Raw genomic sequence first — 27,870 nt, forward strand, 5'->3', positions numbered from 1 at the left:
GATCTACGTCTGTAAGCCTCAGGGGTAAAAGTAATGTTTAGGACATGGGGAAGCTCTACTGCTTTCATGGCTGCCAAGAATGTGGGGAACAGTACTGTTAACTGTGTGTTTTATTAAATGCATATCTTCACACTGATATCATGGATATGTGATTAAAAATATTTCATTGCATATGTTTTTGTTCCAAGGGTTTCATCCAAAAAACAGTTATTTGGTTAGGTTCATTGGTCAAACCTTAGATGTTTACTGTTCTGTATATGTCAGTCAGAATCATGCTGAAACAATTCATTCAATTATCCACATATATGTCCTGGTCAGAGTCACGGTAGTCTCACAAGTCAGACTTTTAGTTAAACCATTAAGTGGCATGTTTTCAAGAGGTGGGAGAAAACTGGAGAAACTGTAGGAAACCCACACAGGCCCAGGAGGAACCGTGAAACTCTGCAAAAGTGACCACAGTTCAGCATTGAACCAGCAACCCTTGGAACATGAAGTAATAACACTACCCATTACGCCAACTCAGCACTGCAGCTGGAGCCAGCTAAAGTTTAACTAGCTTACCATATTTATTATTTAACTAAGCAACGTTTACCTAATTTACTGATACATAGAAGTCTTTTTATTTATTTATTTTTTAAGTTTTACACAAATTAAGTGTGGACACAAAGTTTATATGCATAACTAAAAATTAAGTATGCATACTAGAATTTTAAGTATTCATGCCAAAATTTAAATATACATACTTAAAAATGAGTTTGCAAAATAAATACAGCATGGCATGGATGTCTGCTTGTTCAATTGTCTTTATTGATAATGTGACTGTTGACATTCACAAGAATAAAGAAGAATGTGAGCAAAACAAGTGGGAACCGTCACCTAAGTGGTTTAGCTAAGATTTTCAGTTATTGTCAGGAGATTGCAGCTTAAAATCCTCGTAATGCTACAGTCATCTGTGGCTAGAAGTCCAAGAAAGCATAACTGGCTTGGCTCTCTGGATGGAAATGTTTCTCTTGTTTTCCTTCTTCCTGTGCAGTAATTAGTATGCTGCTATCCAATCACAGACATCTGTCTTTTCATTTCTGTTCAATACAGTAGCACCTTCAGCTGTCCTGTGACATTGCAGCTGGATAAGCTATTGGTAATGGCTTCATCAGTCTCAGAGGAACATTTTTTTAAATCCAACCTCCTGAAGAGGTAGCTGTGAAATAGGGGAAAACCTGTGGGGAGAAGCAGTTACGCATTGTCAGTGGATAAACTTGTAGAAAGATCTCTCCAAATGTCTATAAATGTGTGATTCATACATTGGCAGCCATAGTTGTAGAGCCCCAGCATATATATGAGTCATTTAACAAATGTTCATTTTCATAAAGTTCTCTTTTACAACTCTATACCTTTTAAAATTCTTTTGAAATACTAAGTACCTCATTTGAGTTGTTGTAAAATCATGGGGCAGCATGCTTCCTGTCCATTGGGACAGGAATTACGCTGCTTCCTGTCCATGCTCTATGATCCATGCTCAGGGGAGGAGTGGTGGAGATGACATTTAATAGGGTTGCCAGGGTCCTATATTTGTTTATGCCAAATTGGACTAGTTTACAAATGCTCTCTTGTTAGATAGGAAATCATTGGAATTAGGTCAAATAAACTTCTGCAAACAAAGACAAAGTGTAAGTGCCAAAAGTGTATCTATTATTCTGTATACAGAACCATTTTTATTGTAAGATATACTTCAAAGACTGGGATAGGAAAAGGTGGATTATGATTACGGGGTTTAAAGGGGGAATAAAATGTGTCTTCCTTTTCCAAGTCCTGATTTTGTGGGATAGTTTCAGCTCTTTTTGTGTGGATTTTGAAATGTAATTGGGCTGCAAATTTAGCTGAACATGTAAAACCTGGGTAATGATATTAGCTCGTCTGTGTGCACCTCCCTGTTGATGGGATGTAGACCTGATGTATACAGTTAAACAAATGTATATCTCAAACCTCTCAAAATGAGCTGCTAGTCTGTGTGCTATATGACTGTATGTTGTCGACTCTCTGGTGCCCCTTTGTAGGGTTTTTCAACAAAAAAAAAAATCAATAGATACTAGCCTAGAGTCAAGTGAGATATGCTCTCTAATTTAGTTTGAGGCGGTGTTGCTACTAATGTCATCCGTCTCCAATGTAATCTAAGATCACAAGCCACTTGTTGATTCCTATATTATTAACCTAAAAATGCTGCAAATCCAGGCAAAATAACATCGTTGTCATGCATTGTCCAAAATGCTAGATTAAAGAACCAAAACAAGAAGCCATGTCACTGTTGTTTTCCTTTTAAACTGCTGTGTAGTTCTTTAACAAGATTGCATTCCGGCCTAAAATGAATAAGATGATAATGGGACTAATAAATTAACCAGCAGAGTGAAATGAGAGGTAGTATTTCTCTGCCTATTTGTCGTATACTTTAGACCCCAATAACTCCAAGAATGGTTTTATGGATATCCAGTCTATTTTTTATCATCCTCATATATTAATGACAAACAGAGTAAAGAGATTAGGAACCACCTGTGGAACTTTATTACATTTTGAGCATGTAACATTACCTCTATTTTCCCAGGCATGTCTCATGGGATAGCTCACACTACTTCTTTAAAAGTTACAATTTAGGCCGTAATTTGAATATTGCTCCAGTAAAATGCTCCTCAACTTTTCTTCATTCTTACTATTCTGAGATTATTTATGCTAGCATTTCGATACGCAGTTAAAGCTGCAGATTTCTCTCCTGAACAGCATGTGATAGCTCCTATGTGTGCCTTCCAGCATATATGTATGTGGTAACTGAGACACTCAGTGAAGAAGCAGGGCCTCATGCCCCAGATGAATAACCTGAGGCCCCTCCAGTCTACAAGCACTGGCAATAAATACAGCAGGACTAACGTGGACCATATGCAGAGTTCACCTTATCCTCAGCCCTTGGCCTTGAAAAACAAAACACTCCACTCTGGGTTACACTCATCAGCTCTCCAATCTATTCCCTGACCTCGATGTATATGCGCTAACACTAATGATCAACTTGAGTGGCATTTGTAGATGAACATGTGGTTCTTGTTGTGTTTACTGATAATAAAATAGATGTACAAGAGCAAGGAAAACTTCCGACACACATTTCTGTGGGTCTTTATGAAGTGTAACCACTGCGGAATGCTTAGAGTCTTGTGGAGTATTCAACAATAGACAAAGTGTTTCAAAACCACAAAGCCTGCAAAAGAAACATTAGAGGTATGTGCTATCACTGTGACACCATGATGGAGCGCTTTTCTCCAAAGATTTTCTCATGTATACAAAAGTTCCCGACACAATTGTGCAATTTTATTCTCAAAGCTAATACATAAGGGACAGCTAATACATAAGGGACAGCTTATCCTACACAGGGTCGTGAAGGAGCATGGAGCCTATCTCAGGTGACTCGAGGTACAAGGCAAAGGGGCTACGCTGGACAGGGTGCCGACCCATTGCAGGGCACAATCGCACACACATTCACACACTACAATTAAGTGATGCCAATCAGCCTATGACACATGTCTTTAGACTGGGGGAGGAAACCAGAGTACCCAGAGGAAACCCCTGAAAAACAGGGAGAACTTGCACACTCCATTCACACAGGGCAGAGGCGGGATTTGAACCCCCAGCTTATGTAGCATTCTCAGTGTTAAATAGCCGGCCAGCTATTTGGGATGGCAGGACAACATCATCATATAAATTCATAGTTTCTGGTTTTAATGAGCCTCCATGGTTTGTCACTTGTTTTTTTTTGGCCTATTTACCGTATATGTACATAACTCCAGCACTCTCCGACAAGGTAAGTTCTCCTATAAGGTGCTGTTTAGAGAAATGCCTATCATGTAACACATTCAGCTAGGCTACACTTTTCTTTAGAGAAAAACAACATTTTCATAGCAGGTGCTAAAGGAAGCTGAACGTGTTCAAAACATGACATCCACGATCTTTCCTTAGATGCAAAAGAACAAACGCAAGTACTCGAAAACATTCATGACAAACCAACTGAGACTCAGGAAATTTTAAGGACCCCCCCCATTAATACAGAATGTACATGGATGTCACACTTAAATTGTTAAGATGGTGTTCATTAATTATAATCAGGCATGTGTGCAAGGGAAACTGCAGCACAAGAGATTTTTCCCACATTAGACATGAGACATTATATACTATAAATTCTATTCATGCCACTAATGTACTTAACCTGAGACCTGAAACGTTTGGCACCCTTATCAAAGGAATCAGCATGACCACAGACTATATCAGATACCAGCCTCAGGGCATAAGACTTAACTGCTACTTAAAGGATACTTACATCTTTTGAACAGGTCATATAAGGCTTTACTGTGTCTGTGCATGGATATTCAATTTCTTTCATATATTTCAGAACCTCAATAAATGTCACATATAACTGATGATTTAGTTTACCTATAAACTATATGAAGAACACTTCAGTGAAGTATATTAGGGAGATGTTTGTGCTCCTAAACTAATACTACATTTAGCCTTCTTAAAAAGATGTAGACATATAAACATATTGTACCCATTACATTTAGTTGCAATACATCCATCCTAATCTAACCATTAAAGGTCATGTGCAAACACTTGAGCTCCCCAAACTCATCTATTGCAGTGCTATTTCTATCCACTCTCTCATTTAATAGAATCTTTATGGCCTTAAAGTACGTGAGACATCGCCACATTTTGAAGTATGTCACACTGGCTGTGGTAATAGTGCTGAAATAGCTCAGTTGGGAGCGTGTTAGCCTGAGGATCTAAAGGGCCATGGTTCAATCCTGGTTTTGGCAGCTGAGAGTAATATCATATAACTTTGACGATATAGCTTGGCTTTTTCAGATACCAGCTTCAGAACATTAGGCCTAACTGTTGCTTAAAGTAATACTAGCAATCCTGTGAATTGGTGCACCAGTCACAGTCAGACCCCATCCACATGTATAGAGATAATTTTGAAAACATAGTTTTTCCCTCTGCAATTTTAGCTTCCAATATACACAAAAGTGGTGTTCTGGGTCACGGAAAACAACAATTTCTTTTCCCATTTTTTTGATAACGCCTTCCAACATGGAGAACATTTGGAACTTTAGAAATTGCAGCATGAACCTGCATATACCCATTGTGGTTTTGGATGTTTTATCAATATGCTCAACTCTGTTTAGAATGCTATCAGAACAGTTAGTTTGTTAGGATGTGGTCTATCATTTCTTCCTTGATAATATGTTTAGAAATTTAGTTTCTTGTTGTTTTATTATTACATCCTTAAGCAGAGGCGCCAGAATATGATATACTCTGTACTGCCCTTGAATTCACCGCTATGATAATACAAACAGTATTGTAAACAGAGATTCTGCATAAGACCCAGTTGAACACTTTGTATTCAAATGAAACCTTAAGCAGCAATTTAACCTCGTTGTCAGTGCAAACATGAATTTATTTTTATTTTAGGATTTTTTTCATGTTGGTATGTTTTATAAATTTTGCTTCTCTACCTCTCAATATGCCTGCTTTTAACATTATTCATGACACATTATTCTTGAGACAGTTTATGGCATATTACGACTGGCCTGACATTCTCATATGAGTGATTTAAAATTTTTTTACAAAAATACTGATTGGTATATATATATATATATATATATATATATATATATATATATATATATATGGGTAGAGACTACATTATATGGCCAAAAGTATATAGACACCTGACCACCACACCCACTCTGTGCTTGTTAAACATCCCATTCCAAAACCATGGGCATTAAAATGAGGTTTGCAGCTATAATAACCTCCACTTTACTGGGAAGGCTTCCCACTAGATTTTGGAGCGTGGCTGTAGGGATTTGCTAATTCGGCCACAAGAGCATTAGTGAGGTCGGGCACTGATGTCAGCAAGAAGGCCTGGCATGCAGTCTGCGTTTCCAGTTCGTCCCAAAGGTGTTTGTGCCGGTTAGTGCCAGTGAAGGGAAGAAAAATCAAATTTTACAGCGTACAAAGACATTCTATACAATTGTGTGCCTCCAACTGTGAGGCAACAGTTAGGGGAAGAATCACATATGGGTGTGATGGCAAGGTGTCCACATACTTTCAGCCATATAGTGTACTTTCCAAAATGTCTGTATACAGGTAGACATGGCCTTAGTTTTCTTATATGTTAATGCATTCAGTCTGATCTCACCATCAAAGATTATGTAAAACATCACACTGACTAAACACACCTTCCTGCATCCTGCACTATCCATTCACTTACTTACAAGAAATTGTCCTTATGGCCTTCCATGTTCCATGTGTTGCAGGAAGCAGAAAGGATACATTCCTTAATCCCAATGTCATACTGAATCATCTAATCATACTAAATATAGCCTAACAAACTGTTAGTGGAAACATATTTTAAGTATTCATATAATACTGAGGCCTAGTGTGATAATTAGGTCACGTAAAATGCAGTGTTCATGTTGGTGGAAGTCCTTGTTTTGACAGCTCTTCCTGGTGGGGGAGGGAGTTGTGGTAAATACTGAACAAATGTCTCTAGCCGCAGGAGTTGTGGAGCTCTGGGATGCTCTGAATTTTGGAGACGAGAGAGGAGAAAGTGAAAGAAAGTGCTGATTAGAGACACATGCAATCCCTCTGCAGGATTCTATAGCTGAACTTCATTTATCGCTCCAAAAGTATAAGATGAAATTAGATTAGGCCACATAGGAAAACATTTCTAACAGCCATTTAAACCATATGGCACTATTTTGGAAAACACTGTGTAATATACATCTGAGGAAATTGTGGAATGAATGTATTGATAAAATAGACTGTAATGTGCAATTGCAAACAAACAAAATAATGTAAAGCCTGTCATCAAATAAATATTCACTCCAATTGCTGTTTAACCCCTAAATGAGTTCTTGTTCAATCAGTTGTCATTAGCAATCAAATGATTAGTTAAATGGAGTCCACCTGTGTGTAATTAAAGTGTCATGTGATCTCAATATAAATACACCTGTTCCAGGGAGGCCCCAGAGTTTCTAAGGGAACATACCTAAACAAACACCATCATGAAGACCAAAAAGCTATAACATTTACATTTACATTTATTCACTAAGCAGACGCTTTTATCCAAAGCGACTTACAAATGAGAAAAATACAAGCAAAACAAAAACAAGTCTGGGAAAAAGTTCTGGAAAAGGTATCTGTTAGTATTTGGTTATTAAAATAACCTAACCTTCTGCAAAAACATCCTGCAAAAGAAAATTAAATCCATTATTTAAAAAAAAGAGGAAAGAATATGGCTCATCCGCGACTGCCAAGAGAAGGCCGTCCACCAAAAGTGACCAAGTACGTAGAGGGTCTAGGGTACTGAGAGACAAAGGGTAACTGAAGGATCTGATGAGATCCACAGCTTACATAGGAGCTGTTCAGAAGACAACCATACCCTGAACACTCCACAAAGCTGTACTTTATGGAAGAATGGTTAGAAGAAAGCCAATATTGAAAAAGATATAAGAAATTCCATTTGGAGACTCAGCAGGCATGTGGAAAAGGTTTTTAGGTCTGATGAAACAGAAATTGAAATATGTGGCCTTGACACAGAGTGCAACATTTGGTTGAAACCAACGCTGCTCATCACCCTAAGAACGCCATCTCCACAGTGAGACATGGTGGTGGTAGCATCATGTTTGGGTGCTGTTTTTCATCAGCAGGGACCAGGATGTAACATTACATAATGTGGAAAAGTTGATTCCTTGAATACACTACATTGTTAGTAGACTGTATTTGTGTGGTTTTGATTTCTCCAACATTCATGTTATTCAGTAAATAGGTGCAAAATTAGAGGAAGAATTGGCTTGGGGTCCTACTGCGAAAATTTTTAAAAGCCTCTATTCATGTGTATGAAGGACACAGTGAAAGCTTGTTCTCAAACTGAGAACGGAGCACTTCCCACTGAGAAATCTGTGCTTCTCTGACCCCTGTGTTGAGAGGTGTATAAGCCCCTAACCTTGTTAAATTTGAGTTTGAGGGCACTGGAATAGTTATCATCTTTATCTTGCATGACTGTAATTTGCCCATAAGCACTGCATAAGAAGGTATGATGTATATTTACCTAGCCACACACACACATTTGTCTTTCTGCCCTTGTGAAGACCTTTCAGTGACATGTTATTAATGCAGCTATTTAATACTATGCTTACATCTAAAGGACATTTGCTAATGTCTGTTCAAGATTTGCCTCTTGGCTAGTCTTTTTTGGCTAATCGCTAAAGAGGTCTAAAACGTTGCCAAATCTAGTAACCAAGTCACTAAGCAAACAACGGATAGAAACCTGTAAACTTTATCAGTGCCAAGGTTAGTGCAGACATGGCAACAGCCTGGGACATCCTGCACTTGTGGGAAAAGGGAAAACCATGGCTCACACACACACTCACACACACACACACACACACACACACACACACACACACCATTTATCCCTGCAGACAAAATCAGAACTGATGTATTATGGTGTTAAATATTTAAATACAGCTTATCTGTAATTGGCATACATTTCTTTATATATAAATGATAGTAGATCTAGAAAATCTCTTTTGTTGGCTAACAATACAGTAATTTACTTTGTTTGTTCCAGACCACACAAACAGACACCCACACGCCACTTACACACCACTTTGCACTTATAGCAACATTCACTAGAAAGTCACTAGCCATCATTCAACATAAAGCTGAATCATTGTGGATCATTGTACATGACTAACAGAATTACCCCATTCTTCCATCCACCCATCCATCCATTTTCTGTACCGCTTATCCTTACTGGGTCGCAGGGAACCTATAGCCTATCCCAGGGGGCATGGGGCACAAGGCAGGTACACCCTGTATGGGGTGCCAGTTCATCACAGGGCCCATTCACGCAGCACCCATTCACGCACTATGGACACTTTTGGACATGCCAATCAGCCTACAATGCATATCTTTGGACTGCGGTAGGAAACCGGAGTACCTGAAGCACAGGGAGAACATGCAAACTTTGCACACACAGGGTGACGGCAGGAATTGAACCCTGAATCCTGGAGGTGTGAGGCAAACATGCTAACCACAAAGCCACCGTGCCCCTACCCCATTCTTATTTAAAATATGTTTATTATATAGTAACATACTATATTTAGTAAGTAAAATTGCTAGCTATCAGTTATGTTAGCTATTACTTTGGTTTGACTTTAGTAGCTGGCCAACAAGCTAGCCAATAGCCATTAGAATAATTAAATTAAAACCAAGAGTTTTCAAGCTAAACAAAAGAAGGTTATTATATTAAAAGGTAGCCAAATGAAATAGCATATTAACTAACTTTTGGATTAACATTTAACTTGTTTTGTGTTAACCATTAGGTTGCAAGCAAGCAAACTAACTTTAGGCTAACTATTATGTATATTCTGTGTGTTGGCTTAGTAGCAAAAGTTGCTAATAAATGCTCCTCACAATCCCAGTTTAAACTGATGTTGGCCAGGTGTCTATTTTGGTTGGCTATAATGTATTGGCCCCCCTACATAATATTGTGCCAAGATTGTCAAAGAAGCAACTTTTCATAACAATCCTGCCAAAGATGACCTAGTACTGTCCCAACGTTGACAAAGGAGCACTTTTAATAGCAACCATGCCAATGTTGGCCCAACAGAATAGCTGACATTGACTACCAGTGTGTCTATTGTGTGGTAGACTTAACAACAGGGTGGAAATTAGCAATGACTAAATTAGGTAAAGCATTTTACAAATTTCTGTATTCACAGGGTTTCAGATAGCCTCTATTAATCCTCTAAACCACAGACTGGTTTCAAAATGAGTCCAGTACATACAGTAGAGTATGTTCTCTGCATAGAATATTACATAATGGCATTCTTTAACAGAACAGCTAACATATATGTATGAAAATAACTACTGTACGTCAAAGTACATTTTCATTAGAAGCATACTGAATTTAAAATCAGCTAACATACTGACCTGTGTTAATGTAGAGGTCAAATTAAACAGTGTGTGAACTGTCCTCATGAGTTAGCATGAAGAAGAGCTTGTCAGCCAGCTTTAATATTACTGTTAGTCTGAGTCGTACTTCCAGGTGCATTAAGTTACTTCACTATGAGGAAATGTAGGCCGAGATAATTTTCTACAATTTACCAATTAGTTGTGCTATAAATAGACACAAAGAACAACACATTTGAGCTAAAAACACATTCTCATTCAGTTACTTCAGTACTTAGACATGCAATAAAACAACACCATCCTCCTAATGCACCTGGTGCCCTATACATAATAGTCAAGTGACACACTTTGGGTACTAGCTTATTAAGTGTTTTTTTTCCCCATATAGTTAACACAGCAGCTAATCTAAGGTTAGTGCTAGGAAATAACAGTTATAAGGTAGTGGACAAATGGAAAGATCGTGTACAGAGAAAGAGAAGGTGTGTCTGTGACATGAGCTGGCCCGCTCTATCCCCTTGTGTGATGTTCTGTTATTTCCCACCATTGTCTGCAAGCTAAGGAGAAACATTCTAAAAATGGCTTTTTGTTCGACTTTACTCAACGGTATGGTTTCCTCTCGCTGGCCGTGCCACTCCGCTGTTGCTGATACTTTTTTTAAAACAAGTCATCCAAACAGGAACCTGTGCGGATACAAATTAGGATGCTTCAAGGGCGGACACCTTCCTTGGCTACTTTATTTATATGCTGTGAAGGATCCTGTAATATTCCTGTCGTTATCTGATCTTAAGGACTTTATGGAGGATGTAATTTCACAGTGCTACAGTTTCAAACGTGTAGGTCCACCTGTAGGAAACATTATGAAGTTGAAGTTGCTATTGGTGAGGAGCTTTTCTTCAGATTTAATTTATGACATTTTAAAAAAACAACCTCTAATTCACTAGAAGAGTCGTGATTTTATAAAGAGACTTTTGAATTAAATACCCTTCAAGACTCCTCTCCCAATACTCTTCTTGTTTCCGTCTTTTACAGAATGTGAGATCACGTTTATGCAGCGTTCCCGTAAATGCAAAAGTCACTGTGACTCTAGGGTTTTATCAGTACCTACATCAGGGCTGAAGCTGTGACCAGATGGACTTCTACATAGCACTGGGATGTTCACACATTGCAGATAAATAAGCAATTTCCATAAAGTAACAGCGGAACAGTGTGACCTCAGCAATTTCTTTCTGAAGTTGGACAGTGATATCCGGAGCTCTGAGCCCAAAAAGACCCCCTGCACATGGTACCATGGGAAACCTGGAATTCTGATTGCAAACACACACAGCACTTGCTGTCCCACACTGTACTTTCTTTGATATTCAATTTCCTGGAACTCAGAGTCCTTAGTCTTTAAAAATGATGAAAAATTTACATGCTGCTATGTTTCAAACCCCCAGAGTTGAGTAAACAGAAACTGTGATGCACTTCCGAAGGCAGGATTATCACACAATTGTCTGTCCAAGAGGGTTTCATCTTGTATTATTAAAGATATTGACATAAATAAAGGATAGCTGTGAGAATGAGTAGATCAATTTAGCAGCACATATAGCCTTTACAGCAAAAAGCTGACCTTATGTTGAAAATGGTAAGAAGAAGCACACGTACTATATGAGAGGAGAGTTCATGTGTCTGGTATGCACAAATGAAAATTATAGAGATTTCATTAATATACACTGATCAGCCTAACATTAAATCTACTGACAGGTGAAGTGAATAACACTGATTATCATGTTACAATGGGATATATTAGGCAGCATGTGAACAGTCAGTGCAGTCAGTACAAACAAGTCCGATCCACTGAGGTACCAATATGCAACTTGCAGGACTTAAAAGATCTGCTGCTAACATCTCGGTGCCAGATACCACAGCACACCTTCAGCGGTCTTTTGGAGTCCTGATCGGTCACAGTGGTTTTGGTGGTGCAAGGGGGACCTACACAATATTAGGCAGGTGGTTTTAATATTATTTTTTAATAATATTTTTTTTCAATGTTTGCAAACTGCCTAAGCCAACATAAAAAAAAAAAAATCAATGTACAGACAAAAAAAAAAAAAAAATCAACCTGTTTATATTTTTCAGCAACATGGCTGGTAGTCATTTGATATTGGGGATGCATCATGACACATTACTTTTCCCACTCCAAATGTAAAAATGTCCACATGCATACCAAAACAACTCTGCAAGTCATCTGTTTCACCAATCTGGTGAGAAAAGATAGCTCTCCCCTATCATATGACAGCTACCAACCCAGGAGGATGAAGGCTACCATGTGCTTCCTCCAAAACACGTGAAGCCCACCAACCTACACATACATGATCTCACAGATGCCAATGATTGGCTAGTGTCATTGTGATGGACAGGTGAGAGAGAAAGAGTATGCTATCCTTCCCGCCCATAGAGCATGGGCAATTTTGCTCCCTTGCCTCCTTTCCATTGATGGCTGTGACATCATCAGGATTCAAACTCACAATCTCACTAAACGCATTTGATCCAGTTCACGCTTGTACTTAGTTCTGTCCATTTGTGATCCAATCACCCAAGACGAATGTTAATACAAAGTCTGAACAGGGTGCAAACTTGCCAAGAACCACTTATGGAAGAGGTCATTTCATTGACACTGCAAACAGCCAACCTCAGACTTTTTCCTCAGACGTAAACTCAATAGAGTTATTTTCCAAAGATCTTAACAGCTATCTAGATTCAACACTAAAAATATTATAAACTGATTACTTAAAAATTGTCAGAATGGTATCTAGCTGGGAACAAACATGTTTGACAGTCTGCTTGTGTGCATGCTGTTTTGTTCATTAGTTTGGGATTAGATTATGGTCTGCATCAGGAGCTACAAAAGAAGTTTTTCTCTTTATGTTGGCGCTTCATTTGGGGCTTTATAATGAAAAATACTATTAGATATCTTAATCAATTAAGCAAATTCTGGGTTGTTTTCATCTCATATTTTATACAGCATAAGAGGTGCAAGTCTACTGTATCCAGGTATGATTATCTATCATAGCAGGAAAATGAGTCTTAGGCATAAACCTGAGGCTGAAATTTGCAATACCGCACTAGAGTATATGAAATATTTAACAAGAAAAGTATCCTAGAATATTCCATTAAGCACTATTTTGACTTAGAAGTAGTAAGAGAGAGGCCACTTAGACCCCCTCCGGGCAATTGGTGGAAAAAGGATAAGTGATTTGGGAAAAGCATAGAACAAAGTCAGGCTTTGCTTTACTTTAGGTAGGCTTGGGAATAGAGAGGAAGGTTGAGCTCCATTCGAGCCTGTTGTTCCAAGAGACTTCCTGTCCATTCCTTGGCACACGAGTACCTTCATTCAGAGGGATCTGGGCCCAAAGGGATAGAGGAGGACAGCAAAAAAATTTACTCTCCACAGTGCCAGTCCCCAAAAGATGAGCTGAAATGATGTGCTTGTGTGGTAAAAGACCACAGTTGGAGGGCCACACATGTGACAGCACTTCTAAGAAGCACCTGGGGTTGATAGTGTGTGTGTATGTGTGTGTTTGTGTGTGTGTATGAGATAGAAGGCTTGGATAGATAGAGAGGGGTTTAAGAGATATTGTGATAAAGAGAAAGAGAGAGAGAGAGAGAGAGAGAGAGAGAGAGGTGCTGGTGGTGTGTTCTAATCCTCACTTTGTCCCCTCTTTGCCCCAGAAGCACCTGGGCTTTGCTTGTGTTGGCACAGGATATAAAAAAGGAAAAAGCATCACTTTGCTCTGAAAGAGGAATCCTACAGAGCGAGGCAAGAGTACACAGTGAGTATACACATCCATTACATGACTCAGCAGATCTACTGTAAGAGCTAAGACTCAAAGTGTTCTACATAGTGATGCTTATATAAACACACATCTTTAAATATATGGGGATTATTTTGCATGTGCAATACAATCCATGGGTGCGTTTTATGCAAACAGCCCTCATACAATTTTGGGATGAGATAGAACTAGTATCATGGGCATTACCTTATTGGTCTTTTTGTTACAGTTTTTTAAACTACAAATTCACAAATTAGAACAAATATTCAGGAACACAGAGATGTATACATTTCATATGAACCATAGTGCAAATGGTAGTAATTGAAGATTGTGTCTCTCAATGTGTTCAAAGTGTTCAATGAAAATTGGCATCTTTACATAACATGTAAGGGTCGATACCTGAATAATTCAATTAAGCCATGATCTTTACCCAGATGCTAACCCATTTGCATTTGCTCACACAACATGAGAAGGCCACAGTAAACATGTTTAGACTCACTTTAACCCGACATCAGAGTACCTGGCTGTGGTAGAGCTGCTTGCCAGCAAACACTGGAACAAGATTAGAAGAAATAAATATGTCGGGACATCATCACTCCAAGACTGCAAAACAAACAGCTCTGCTGCATCTGGTAAAAATATTGTGCATGTTTCACTGGCTTGCTTTTTCTTTCCCTGGCGCTCTCGCTTTCTGTAGACCGGGACCGTTTGGTACATGTATGTAAACCAATCAAAACTCTCAAAGGCTTTCATCAATATGACAAACAAAGGCAAATGTATTACAGAAACACAACTCGCACCAAGAGTTTGCCTTTCCGTTTCATTTCCTTTTTCTAAATTGAGAAGTCTGCAAACAATTATGCTTGGAAGAAGAGGCCAAATAAACAAACTGAACTGAGAAATCTGGCTTTTTCGGTCACATTCACTTTCAAGGTATGCACATATATCTTATGCCAAACATGGACTTCTGAGAACTAAATAAGCTAACTGGAATGCATACAATAATGCTTCATGCTGTGAACAAAGTAACTGCTAAATGACAGAGAAAGGAATGTCCATGATGCTCCAGTTGTAACATCCAATTTATTGAATGGCTTTATGAGGGAAATTCTCCTGTTTGTCTGCCTTTGTCATACTTTGAGGTAAGAAATGACATATAAAATGCACAATCATAAATGAATTTACCTTGAATTTATGACAATGACTACAAATCAGGAATTGTATTATATTATATATTTAACAAGACCCACAAAATAAGAACAGGCCAAGCTAAGCAAATACATTTAATACATTAAAGATACATAGGTAGTACTGCCTTTATTGGAATTTAGGAAGGATAAAGCCTGTTTCCCTGATTTTCCAAACTTATGGCAAAGCGGAAATTCTGGAGAAAGTGAGTATGCTGGATGTTTTGTTCTGCTATGGGCACCATGTGTATAAGCTTGACAAAAGCTTTCGCATTGAAACGGTGAGGTCAGCTTCTTCCTATGGCTTTTTATCAGATAGGACATCCTGAGCAGGCACTTACCTGGACCTCCATTCTCCCATCCACATCTGGGCATTCTTCCAGCTTGTCTCTTTCTTCTCCCAAGCTGCACTGAGACTCCTGACAACTTTCCAGGCTTCTGAAGCATAAATCCAAACGGTTTGAGATTACAAAGAGAACAGGGAGGACATGACTATAAGAGGTGTATCTGCTGTTTAAATGACTGAAAAAAGGAATACAATCATATCTTAAATGGGTTATTACTCAGTGTCATATTGTTACCACTGTTCTGGCCAGAACTGCCAAAACAGATTAAAGTGTACAGAATACAGTCCAGGGAAATAACACATCCAGGTTCTTACATATAAAATACATTTCTATAAAATTCCAAAATACATTTCTAATTGTCTGGGATTAATAATTGCATGTATATTTTAGAGTAGTGTTATCAAGCAGGGCTACAGGTTTTCATTCCAACTGAGAAAACACCTGCCTTTAAACTCACCAAAATGAGACAAATAAAAAATTAAAATCGAAAATATAAGGTTTATAAAATAATGTTTTTGTTCATTTAAAGTACACTTCATAAGGAAAACATGCCAAATGGTTTGAAGGATAAGGATAATGATTTGCAGGATCTGCTACAAGTACATTCATTCATAATAAGTGTTAATCATATTTTTATCTATAAAAGTTCAGTCCTTCACTTAAACAATTTTTTAAGATTAAGATGCCTTCCTCCAATCTCCTCCATGTATGGAGGCTGAGAAGTGCACAACAAAACACAAATATGAAAACAAAATAACAAATCCAAAAACAAAATAAACAAATTATAAACATCACGACACATCAGAAAACACATTAACAATTCAGAAAACACATGAACAAGTCAGAAACCATTAACAAATCAGACAAAACGGCAAAGGGAGGTATATTTTGCGAATGGATTACTTACACCCTGTCCAGGGTGTACCCCGCCTTGTGCCCGATGCGCCCTGGGATAGGCTCCAGGTTTCCTCGTGACCCTGAAAAGGATAAGCGGTATAGAAGATGGATGGATGGATGGATGGATGGATTACTTCCCGCTCATTGGACGACACTTCTGTCAATCAAGATATACAGGATGTAAAACATTGTAAACAACTTTGTTTCTTGTACATTAGTGTTTACTTTAAACCATTTTAACTTTCAAATGTTAGAAAAAAAAAGTTGGCAAGAAATTAGAAAATGGAATTTATTAAGCACTACTTTGAGGAAGGTCATTCATATGCCGTGATTTTGGATCTGCAGTTAACATGCCGTGACATAAAGATTAGCTTGTGCTTTCTAAAAGCACACCTAAAGGACGCAGGCCTGTTAAGAGGAAAAAAAGATTCCCCATTAAACGAAGTAAGGAGTGCGATAAGAGCAGAGCTGCGTGGACCAGGACAGTTAACCACAGATAATGCGGTTAGCGCTTCAGCAGAAACACAAGATGTGTGTAAAACATGATGATGTTATGCGGCTGCTGCAAGAACTTAACCCACAGGAGATAGATCAGAGGGCACGGTGTAGATTTATTAAACTTTTGTTTTAACCACAGTACGGACAAAACATTAACACATGCACACACGGATTGATCTTCCAATACTACCGCAGCCTGCTCTACTTCCTGTATATCTTGAGTGACGGATGTGTTCGCATTTGTCATTGTGTTTTCACATTTGTCATTGTGTTTTCACATTTCTCAATGTGTTTTCGCATATGTTTTCGCATTTGTCATTGTGTTTTCACATTTATCATTGTGTTTTTGCATGTCAATATGTTTTCGCGTTTGTCAATGTGTTTTCGCATTTGTCAATGTGTTTTTGCATGTGTTTTCGCATTTGTCAATGTGTTGTCAAATTTGTCATCGTGTGGTCGGATTTGTCGATGTGTTTATAATTTGTTGTTTTGTTTTCAGATTTGTGTTTTGTTTTGCACTTCTCTGCCACCGTAGCTGCTAGGATGAATTTGTACATTAGCAAGTAAATAATGTAAAGTGGTGCTCGAAAGTTTGTGAAAGCATAAATGTGACCTAAAACATCATTAGAGTTTCACACAAGTTCTAAAAGGTGTTAAAGAGATCACAGATATGTAATATTGGATCATTTTCCTCAATTAATAAATGACCAAGTAAAATATTTTTTTTCATTTGTTTAATTGGGTTCTCTTTATCATCTTTTAGGACTTGTGTGAAAATCTGATGTTGTTTTAGGTCATATTTATGGAAATATATAGAAAATTCTAAAGGGTTCACAAACTTTCAAGCACCACTGTATGTGCTTGCCAGTATTAGTCTAAGAGTGTAATTTTAATTAAACATCAATACATATGCTTTCAAATGGACATGCACACCTAACACAAAAACACATAAAACACTGGTTTTAGTTGTGACCTGTTTAGTGGCTAGCTAACATGAAAGATACCTAGATAATGTTAATAGCTTCAAATTTCACAATTTTAACTTACCTTACAGAGTCACATGAACATCAAACGATTCACATGTGAAATTTACTCATGATTTTCAGACAATTCAAATGTTATGCCTCTGCATTTTTTCATGGGAATTTTTTTGACATGATTCATTTATTTTCACGTTTCATATTTTTTCACATGCATGGCATGTGGTTTTATTTTTTACAACTGATATTATGTTCACATGGCAACAATGTAAGTTGATGCCCACGGTCTCTCTAGCTCTCTCTTTCTCTCTCTTTTTCCTTCTCTGTTTTCTCATTACATTGAACTTAATGTTTTTTTTGTAATGCCATTTTCCACTGGTTTTACCTATTAACTCATCTTATTTTGTATATTATTGCTATGTCAATCCAGAGACTCAACTTCAGAGACAAATTTCAACTCTATAATTAATTAAAAACCGTAATGCACCACCATTTGGACTGAATAAGTGAGTAATATCAATGAATGACAGTGATGAGTATGGTCCACCAGTATTCACTAGTGTTGGTCCGAGTCCACCTTTATCGAGTTTGTGTCAAGACCAAGTCCTTAACCAATTAAGTCAAAGTCCGAATTCAAAAGGGGCTGAATTGGACTTAATTCCAAGTCTTTAATGGCTGAGTCCGAGTCGAGTCCGGCCAAGTTCGTTCATAATTGGACTCGAGTCCGAGTCCGGGATCGGGATCGAGTACCCAACTCTAGTATTCATTACACTGTGCAATCCCTATTGCCTTCACTGCTTGACACATATAGTCAAAAAGCAATCACTGCCAAATTTGTTCATCTGACCAGAAATTGAGGTATCATATACAGAAATAGAATATTTGTATGGCTTTAATTACAAAAAGTGAACTAAAAACAATAAACATATAGTATTTACAACAATATATTTATTTATTTCTATACAGTATATATTCTATATTAACATATATACTACATTTTAATAATATATTAATGTATCTACTCTCCAAGAGGTTATATCTCAGTGCTGCATTAATTCTGCTCTACCATATTCAAATTTCAGGCATGTCATACATGTAACATAATTTTGATGTTCCAGGTACGATATGAGTGTGTTACTTTGGGCTGGTAAAACATGTTGTACCTAAGGTGATCCTAACCAGCCATCTGTACGGCTGGTACTCATTATACTTATGTAAATCATTTGCTGTTGAATTCTCTGATTTTAAAGTGAATTAACACTACACATTAGCACATTTCTCCAGTGATAAGTTAAATATGTGTTGATTTGTTTAACTTAAAACCACAATAAAAACAACCTCTAGCAGTAAGCAGAGAGAGGTGGTTTGGCAGCATGTACTGCAAGAAAGAGTAAGAAAAAGGGAAAGTGACAGTGTGGAAAGGGAAAGAATCAGAGTGGGAAGTGAGCCTCTCAGTGACCCACAGTGTTACGCTGAGTTCAGCTGCTGCGCTCAGCCAGAAATCTGCTCCGCTCCCCAAACACACTCCACATGAACACCTAGAACCCAGTCGATGCATAAATATCTCCCACAGCCCTCCTAATAACCACCGTGTGTTTGTGTTTGTAGCAATCCAGGTGCTTTCCATATCCCTATATGGATATACTCAAAAAGTGTGAGTGTAATCCATAAACCTGTACACTTTACAAATGCATTGTAAATACCTGTGTACTGACACATACTTGTATCACCGTGTGCCCATTTCTGTTGACCTTTGACCCTCAGCACTGTAGTATAAGTCCCCTGGTCTAGTGACTGACAGCTCTGAGAGGAATCTGCTTCCTCACACATGGTTTAGTTTAGAAAGAGCAGGGAGGATGGACTGTGCTGTCATATACTTATAGCTTATACAGAGGACATGTAAATGCATTGGGACTATGAACTGACCCAGAAGGCTCTGGGTTTCGTAAGACACAGAGCCCATAATAGAATGAATAGGAGAAAAACACAAATGTCTGCATGAGGATAATCACTCACGGGGTGCAGCGGACAAGCCTGTTGACGTATTTCAGTTACATAATTATATAAAAAAATATTTTTAAAAAGTAGTAGAGTTGTTTTGGTTTGGTTAATGTATTAAATTTTGAAGGCACACAGCAACTGGTTGCTACACTGTGACAAATGCAATATTAAAACCTATGCTACATAAAAACCTTCTCTCTAATCTCCGTCACTCATGTACAACTGCTTTATTACTTACTGCAGTTTCAACCATATATGGCTTCCTCTATTGCTATGAAAAAATGGCCTTATCATTGGTCCTCTAGCCTTGAAAACATCAAGTCATCTGTAATGTGTCTTGGATTATAGTAGATGGGGTTAATAAAAAAAAATTATCACTAAAGAGACTCACTAGCCTAAAACAAATGCCACAGTAAGTGCCACAAAAGAAGATTAACTGAGAATACACACTGTACAGACACACACACACACACTCATTCACAGACATTCATGGCTCATAGACCTTTCTGTATGTGCCTCTGTGGCTGAACGGTTCATTCGAGAAACAGCAACTGGAGTGTGATCCCGCTGAGAAACAAACAGAATGTCTTTGGGCTTCATGGCTCTATGCCATATGATTTACTGAGAGCAGCCAAGCAGAGCAAGACCTTAAGAGGAAAGCAAGCCCTGCCAAGCCATGTTTCAACCAGCTACACAGTCCAGAGCACACAGCTCTTACTGCTCCTCTAATTATAATTGAGTAAACACCGGAGATGTTGATTTTCAGGTGCTACCTCACACGGTTACGTGCACGGCCTATGATCTGACATTTCAACACAACCATGCTGTAATAGCATAATAACCTAAATCCCAACAGAAATGTTATTTGATCTATATAACCATCCGGGCCACTTGACCACCGGGTAAAACCACACTGATGCAATCCATCCACCTGGGTATTACTCATTTTAAAGTCAAGAGAGCTAATCCTGCAAAAATGTGGTGTGAAACATGTCACTGTAAATCCCTTTAATATGCCTCTTTCTATAAAACAGATCAGTAATTTGGATGCAACCCTTTATATGACTGAACGCTGCCCAGGGCTTTCATAGCTTAGTAAGAGTGTTTTGCCATTGCGTGGTGGTTCTGGAGGTGCAAGGGCTGGATGGATGAGGTCATATTTCTTTAGTTAGCAGGAGTGTAGACACTCCCTGAGGTGATGGAGTTAGCTAAACTCTATATCACACAATAAAAGCACCACTTCAGAAAAAAATTCCACCCCAAATATTTCGATGATGAAAGTGATGACGATGATAAGGTACATGTCCTCCTTTTTGGCTGAATAAATGGCAATGACATCACATTCCAGGGGAAATTATCCACTGAAGCAAAGGGTGAATCTTAGACATAAATATCTTTTTTTGATAGTGCCAGTGTACAGCTTGGCCGTGAGAGAGAGAGAGAGAGAGAGAGAGAGAGAGAGAGAGAGAGAGAGAGAGAGAGAGAGAGAGAGAGAGAGTTCTTCCTGTTCTTCGGGGGATTTCTCTCCAGTCCAAAGATATGCACTGTAGGCTGATTTGCATTTCCAAAATTGTCTGTAGTGTGTGAATGTGTGCGTGATTGTGTCATATGATGGGTTGGCAGCCCGCCCAGCGTGTCCCTTGTGTCTTAAGTTCCTTGTGATAGACTCCAGGATCCCTGCTACGCTATGTAGGTTATGGAAAATGGATGGACGGATGGATAAGCATTAAGTAAGCAACTGTATTGTAAAGTGTTACCAACAAGAGCATACAGTAGAGCTTGAATATACTACACGCCACTGTGGGGATCTCAACTAGTCAGTCAGACAGATGGTAAGGAAATGCAGGTAGATGGGAAAGAAAGCAGGCAAAATGTAGTTGTCTGAAAATATTCCAGCCTAGAAAAAGACAATTCTATAGACAACTGCACAGGAGTTCTCGCAGCATTTATTTTGCGCTTTACTGGACAATTAACACTTTGATATCACTTTGCTTGAAGTAGGGAGGTGTGCATGAGACTCCCCCACACCCCCCACCACCAACCCCCTGGAACATGCAATTCTGAGTAGTAACAAAAGCATACACTAGTTTTTAATGTAACAACATTATAAACATAGCTTAGCAATGTATCTGAGATGAAAAAAGGACATCCTAGACTGCCTTTAGTAATCACACCAAGGCCTTTCACCGCTTCACACGATCCTACGAGTTACTACGTAATCAAAAAGCTTTTTTCTAGCTGCTTGTGGCCTTGCTGGAATCATGTTAAAGGAAGTTACTCAGCACACAGTGTCCTTTAAACATTTCTCAACTTTATTAAATTTGCGTCTGTCATCTGGTTTGGCTGAAACATACAGCTGTGTGTCATCAGAATAGCAGTGGATGCTAACGCCATGTTACAATATTGGCAAATGTTCAGGAATATTAACGAGTTTTCACAATTTTTGTTTGTTTATTTGTTTGTGAAGCTTGTTTCCCAGCTACAGTTTCTGTTTTGCTAGCTTTCCTTCATTTTCTGGTTCTGCTTAAGACACATAATCTTCTCCATGACTTGTCATTTGTACAGAGACTGTTATGTTTATATAAAGCTGTCATCTATGAACCAGTGGTTGATTTACAAATGCAATGAAAACAATGTTATGTGATGTAAAAACTGTGCAAATAAATCAACCAAAGATCAAATGGGTGCTGCTTGATAATCGTCCCCAGGCAAAGGGTACATGGCGTTGCAGCTCAAGCCTATAAACAAAACCTCAAAGAAGCCCAAAACATCCTATCTGTGGTCTTCTCTAAAGCTCAGATAAGCTTTTATTAGGCTGGCATCCATTTTCCTGTCATTCACTAAGCTTATAAGTGCTGCTTAAAAGACACGATTTGTCACCATGGCATAGTCACCTTCATGGCTGTATATCACTGGTCATCAAAGTCCTATTCTGGTCCTCATATCTCTTAACTCTAAAATCTGTCCAATAAACTGACATGGAAGTTAAAGGTCATTTGAGGTGAAGGCCATGATTAGAGTCGGCAACTGAAATACACAAGGGAAGAGATTCAGATTTGTGTCATTTTCTCAGTCTATGCAGACGAATGAAAATACCCATGTGTAGTTCGGGTCTTCAAGGTTTCCAGGTTTTCTGAGGGCAATAGAAAGTGCACAATGATAAAGCAAATTGTCACGCCCATGTCTGCAACTATCAATGTTGCATAACAGTCCATAATCAATTAACTGTTTGCAATCACACTACACCAGTGAAGGGTGTTTTCACACTTGAGTCCTCTTTAAAAGAACCGAAATCAGATCCCTTGAAGTGGACCAGGAGGTGCACCAAGTGAAAAAGGACCTTGTTCTCTTCACGTTCACACTGTCCCTGTCCCTGAAAGAGGACTCGGGTCTTTTTTTTGGTCCACTTAAGCAGTAATGGGGTCTCAGACCTCTTGTGTTCATACTGTTTCTTTTTGGGACCCAGTCCTCTTGCAGTGCTGTGCATTGTGGGTACAGAAATATCATGCAAGATGGCTGACCCTAAACATGTGCTAACTTTCCTGTACAGCATGCTTTTAAAATTTACAAAAGAGAAATAGAGAACACAGTTAAAAAAAAACAAAAAACCCACAAAGAAATCAAAGCACAACACGACAAACAAATGCAGAGTATAAGAAAAATAAAAATATAGGGAAAACAACACCTGCATAAGCAATATTGTTTATCTCTGGGACTTCAGTGATGCTGACAATTGAGCTATCTCCTCAAAGGTAAATTTTCCTCACTCATATCACATGGTTTGATATATTTCTGAGCTGAATACCTTACTATTTTGTGATTTTACATTAGTTTTATTTAACCATTTACTGTTGAATATTTTTAAAGATCCTATTGGACCAGAAATCGATCACGCCTCTCTTTCAGTTTTGCTGAAAATTGCAGAAACACCTTTGAATTTCTGTGGGGTGTTGAAACGTGTTTTTTAATGTAGTCCTCACTCCAAATTTGCAGAAGTGCAGCTGTTTCTTCATCTGTCCACAATATCCCTCTTCCCCTAACCCTAACCCTAACCCCCTAACCCTAACCCTAACCCCCTAACCCTAACCCCCCTAACCCTAACCCTAACCTCTTCCTGCAGCAGCCATGTTTTCAGTAGTGCCGTGCAATTTGTACAGAGGCGCGTTATGACCAAACTAAAGAATATTTGCGAATTAAAAAACAAACAAACAAGTGAACCTGGAGCAATTTGTGTTCACAATGAACGTTTTTAGCGAACCATACCCAGTATCTGAAAGTGAACAGTACTCACGCCACCTCCTGAGATGGTCTTGGTTCGGTTCGCTTTGAAAACGGTCTGTGATCATTTGAAGTGTTCACATACATGCCAAAAATCCAGCAAACCATGCTCAGACCCCTTAAAAGGACCAAGTGAGAAAACATCCTAAATAACCCAGACTCTCAGCGTTACTTGGAAAAGTCTTACTCCAGCATTGTGCCTATGTTGAGTCCAATCCATTGTTCTCTGCCTGTTTTGATTAGTGTTTTGACCATAGCCCGCTTCACATCTACTGTCATGTCATGTCTAGTTAATCCATGTTTACCAATCACCTGATGCTGTCTGCTTTACATTTCTAAGTACTAGCACTTTTGTTTGTCGGATACATTTAATGCAGCCAGAAAACCTGCACTACATCTGTCCACCTCATGACACAAATGGTATTTAGTTTTTTTGCGGTCAATTGCAATATGCTGTACACCACTGGTCACCAACCCTCTTCCTTAAGATCTACGGTACCTTTCTGCAAAGGTTTAATCTAAAACCAAAATCTAACACATCAATTTTAGTTGATCAAGAACTTCTTAAAGCAAAGATTAGATGGTCAAGTGGGCACAATTATGGTTGGAGCTAAAGTCTTCAGGAAGGTAGATCTCCAGGAACAGGGATTGTGACCAATGCTATACACTGTAAGACATTTCAAGTTGGAATTATTAAACATAGAAGCAAAAGTTCACCTGCGGCCTTAAAAATGTTTGTAAACGCAACTTGAAGATAACCTTTGTTATAGTCAACACAATGGATTACTTTAATTTCAAAATCCCAAACTTGTCACGACAATTCTAGTAAAAGAGAAGAAATAAGTTCTCATAACTTAATAGGGCTATCATGTTTTAGTTTATAAAGAAAATACCATTTAAAAAAATGACACAGCTTGAATCTGAGATGCTAAAGAAATATATTAAACTAAACAAAATGTAATGTACTGTGTGTACTCCTTAATTTATTGATTTTATTGAGAAATTGACAAATTGATTCCTCCCTTAGGCCTATTAAAACTACATTTCTCAACCCTAATATTAATTAAATTCAATTATGTTAATATAGTGCTGTTAACAAGACACTGACACACAGCAGTTTACAAAATTAGCCACAGTAATATATGGCAGATCCGAATAATTATAATAATGAAGTTATTATAGGGTATAAGTAAAGTACCAAATAAAGTGTCCTTGAATGTTCTTTTTTCCCCCCAGTATTACATGTGTACCACCAAGTAAGAACGAATAATTTGTATTATATATTAAATCTTTCTTCTTTCCATCATGTTCCATTGTAAGCACATAACTATTTAACATTTCCATAAGTAGATTAGGTTAGAAACATAGAGGTAGACACGCTCTTTAAGTTGAACTGGAATTAAAGTCTTTACATGCAATTTTATCTTCTGGGGTTATAAGCAGATTTTACAAGGCTGTAACTTTACTTCTGAAGAGTGCAAAAGAGTAACATAAAAGTAAAAAATGTCCACATTTGACATTGTGAAAGGTTTCCACACAAATAGTTAGTGTAACTGGTTTTAAAATTACATATAGTTTAACTGGCCAAAAATAATATTAAGTATGACACAAGTGGTGTTAACGGAAATACAAGAAAACACCACAAATTCCCCAGGGCCTGACCTTCATGATTCATTATGATTCATGATGTTTTTTTGTGCTAACTTCTATAAATTTATAGTTAATGAGATGATAGAGTGAGACGTTTAACCATTCAGTCATCATGAATTTAATGCTGCGATTTTCATGGAGGGAAGTAGGTTTACAATAATAAATACTGTGAACATGTAACCCAACCTAACAGTTCTCATGATCATCAGCACACAACCTCATCACATCAGTTCATGTCATACAAGACTGTAAGTGATATCTGTGTCTTCTTAAAAACCTTTCTTTCTGGATATACAGTATGTCTGAGATTTTATATAAACTGCTACAATAATTGCAGTTGTTTGTGAAATGCTGACATGAGGTCTATCTGAATATCCTGTTTCGACACAATTTGCTTTATTCAAGTAATGTCTCATTTAACCACAGGCAAGCAACCCACCATAACCCCCTCCCTCCAAACACCCACCTCTACATTTGTAACCTGATTTATTTAAATAAAAAAGAAAGAAAGAAAATAAATGAAAAAGAAACTTGAGACTTTCTAAAGAACTGGGATACGAATTTCATTCAGCCGCTAAATGCTGTCAGGCATTGTCAGCAGCATCCACATCAGTCTCTGTAACATCACCTGAGGTAAAAATCACTTGAACACCCCATTTGAACTTGAGCCTCATTGTTGCTCCTCACTCGGCTGATCTTTGTTCTCTCTTAGCGATTTATGGGGAAATAATCTCTGATTAATTCAGTGAGTTCTATTATCTTAATTTCTCGTTTTTATATATATTAGGTCAGGTGAAAGTTTTAATACTTTGTCTGCATGGTGCATCACAGACATTTGGACACTCATTATGTAAGGGAATCATGCATAACTAGCAAGGTTTTAGACATCTTTATGAAAACCTTAATATGTATACCTATACACTCACCATCCACTTTAATAAGAACACCTGCACTTTCATGCAGTTATCTAATCAGCCAATCATGTGGCAGCAGCACAATGCATAAAATCATGCAGATACAGGTCAAAAACTTCAGGTAATGTTCACATCAAACATCAGAATGGAGAAACCGGATGGGCTGGTTTGAGTATTTTAGAAACTGCTGATCCCCTGGGATTTTCACACACAATAGTCTCTAGGGTTTACACATCAAGTGAGTGAGAGTTCTGTGGGTGTAAATGCATAGTTGATGATTAGAAAGGTGTTCCTAATAAAGTGGATGGTGAGTGTATGTTTACTTAAAATAGAGATATCAAAGTATTTTATTGTTAGAAACTCACACACACACACACACACACACACACACACACACACACACACACACACACACACACACACACACACACACAGCTGGCTGAGAACAGAAATCTGCTCTGAGTTTGTCTGTTTATTACTAGTGAAAATACACACACACACACACACACACACACACACAGAAAATACTTCTCCTTATTAAATTTTAACTTGACTCCACCCTATAGTTTATTGCTTTTACCCTGACTAATGCCTGTGGTCGGCAGGGAAGCTTTGGGCTCAGAGTTGGGCTTGACTTGGACCTGTTAAGGCCTATTTCCTCAGGGGGTGCTCCCAGGCCATGCTCCTGGACCACCGAAATGTTTTTCTAGCCCCTCTGAACAGAGATTGTGAAATTTAAGAACTCCTACATTTAAAGAAAGGCAAGTTCGTGTGTGTGGTGTCGGTGGTGGTGGTGGTGGTGGTGGTGGTGGGGGGGGCGGGGGCGGGGGGGGGTTGGATGCAGGTGTGTGTCTAAAAGTACACCTTCCCATGCAAATTTCAACATGCACAAAATGGAAAATACAGTATCAGATAGCAGCTGTGGAAAAGAGAAACCTAGGTGACCGCATGAAAGTGGGTAAGTAGAATTGAGGTGGGAAACTGAAGGATTTTGGGAGATTAGTGGAGAGAGCTATGACGTAAAATGCCATTCTAGTTCACAGGTGTGCAGTGTAACTCAACCTTAAATTATCTTAAAAAAGAGGTTAAAGAACTTGATCTAGCTCAATAGGTATAAATCTTTTAACATAAGCATTACATCATGACTATGGATGACCCTTTAAATTGATCATTCCCATTATGCTCAGTCAGTGAGACAAAGAGAAATGAACAACTAACAGTGTATAATACCTCCCTCCTTACTGTTACTTTCAGCACACAAACACTGGAAACCTGAAACATGGTCTCTTATC

The sequence above is a fragment of the Ictalurus punctatus genome, chromosome 25 (assembly GCF_001660625.3).
Source record: "Ictalurus punctatus breed USDA103 chromosome 25, Coco_2.0, whole genome shotgun sequence".
In the NCBI taxonomy this organism is placed as follows: domain Eukaryota; kingdom Metazoa; phylum Chordata; class Actinopteri; order Siluriformes; family Ictaluridae; genus Ictalurus; species Ictalurus punctatus.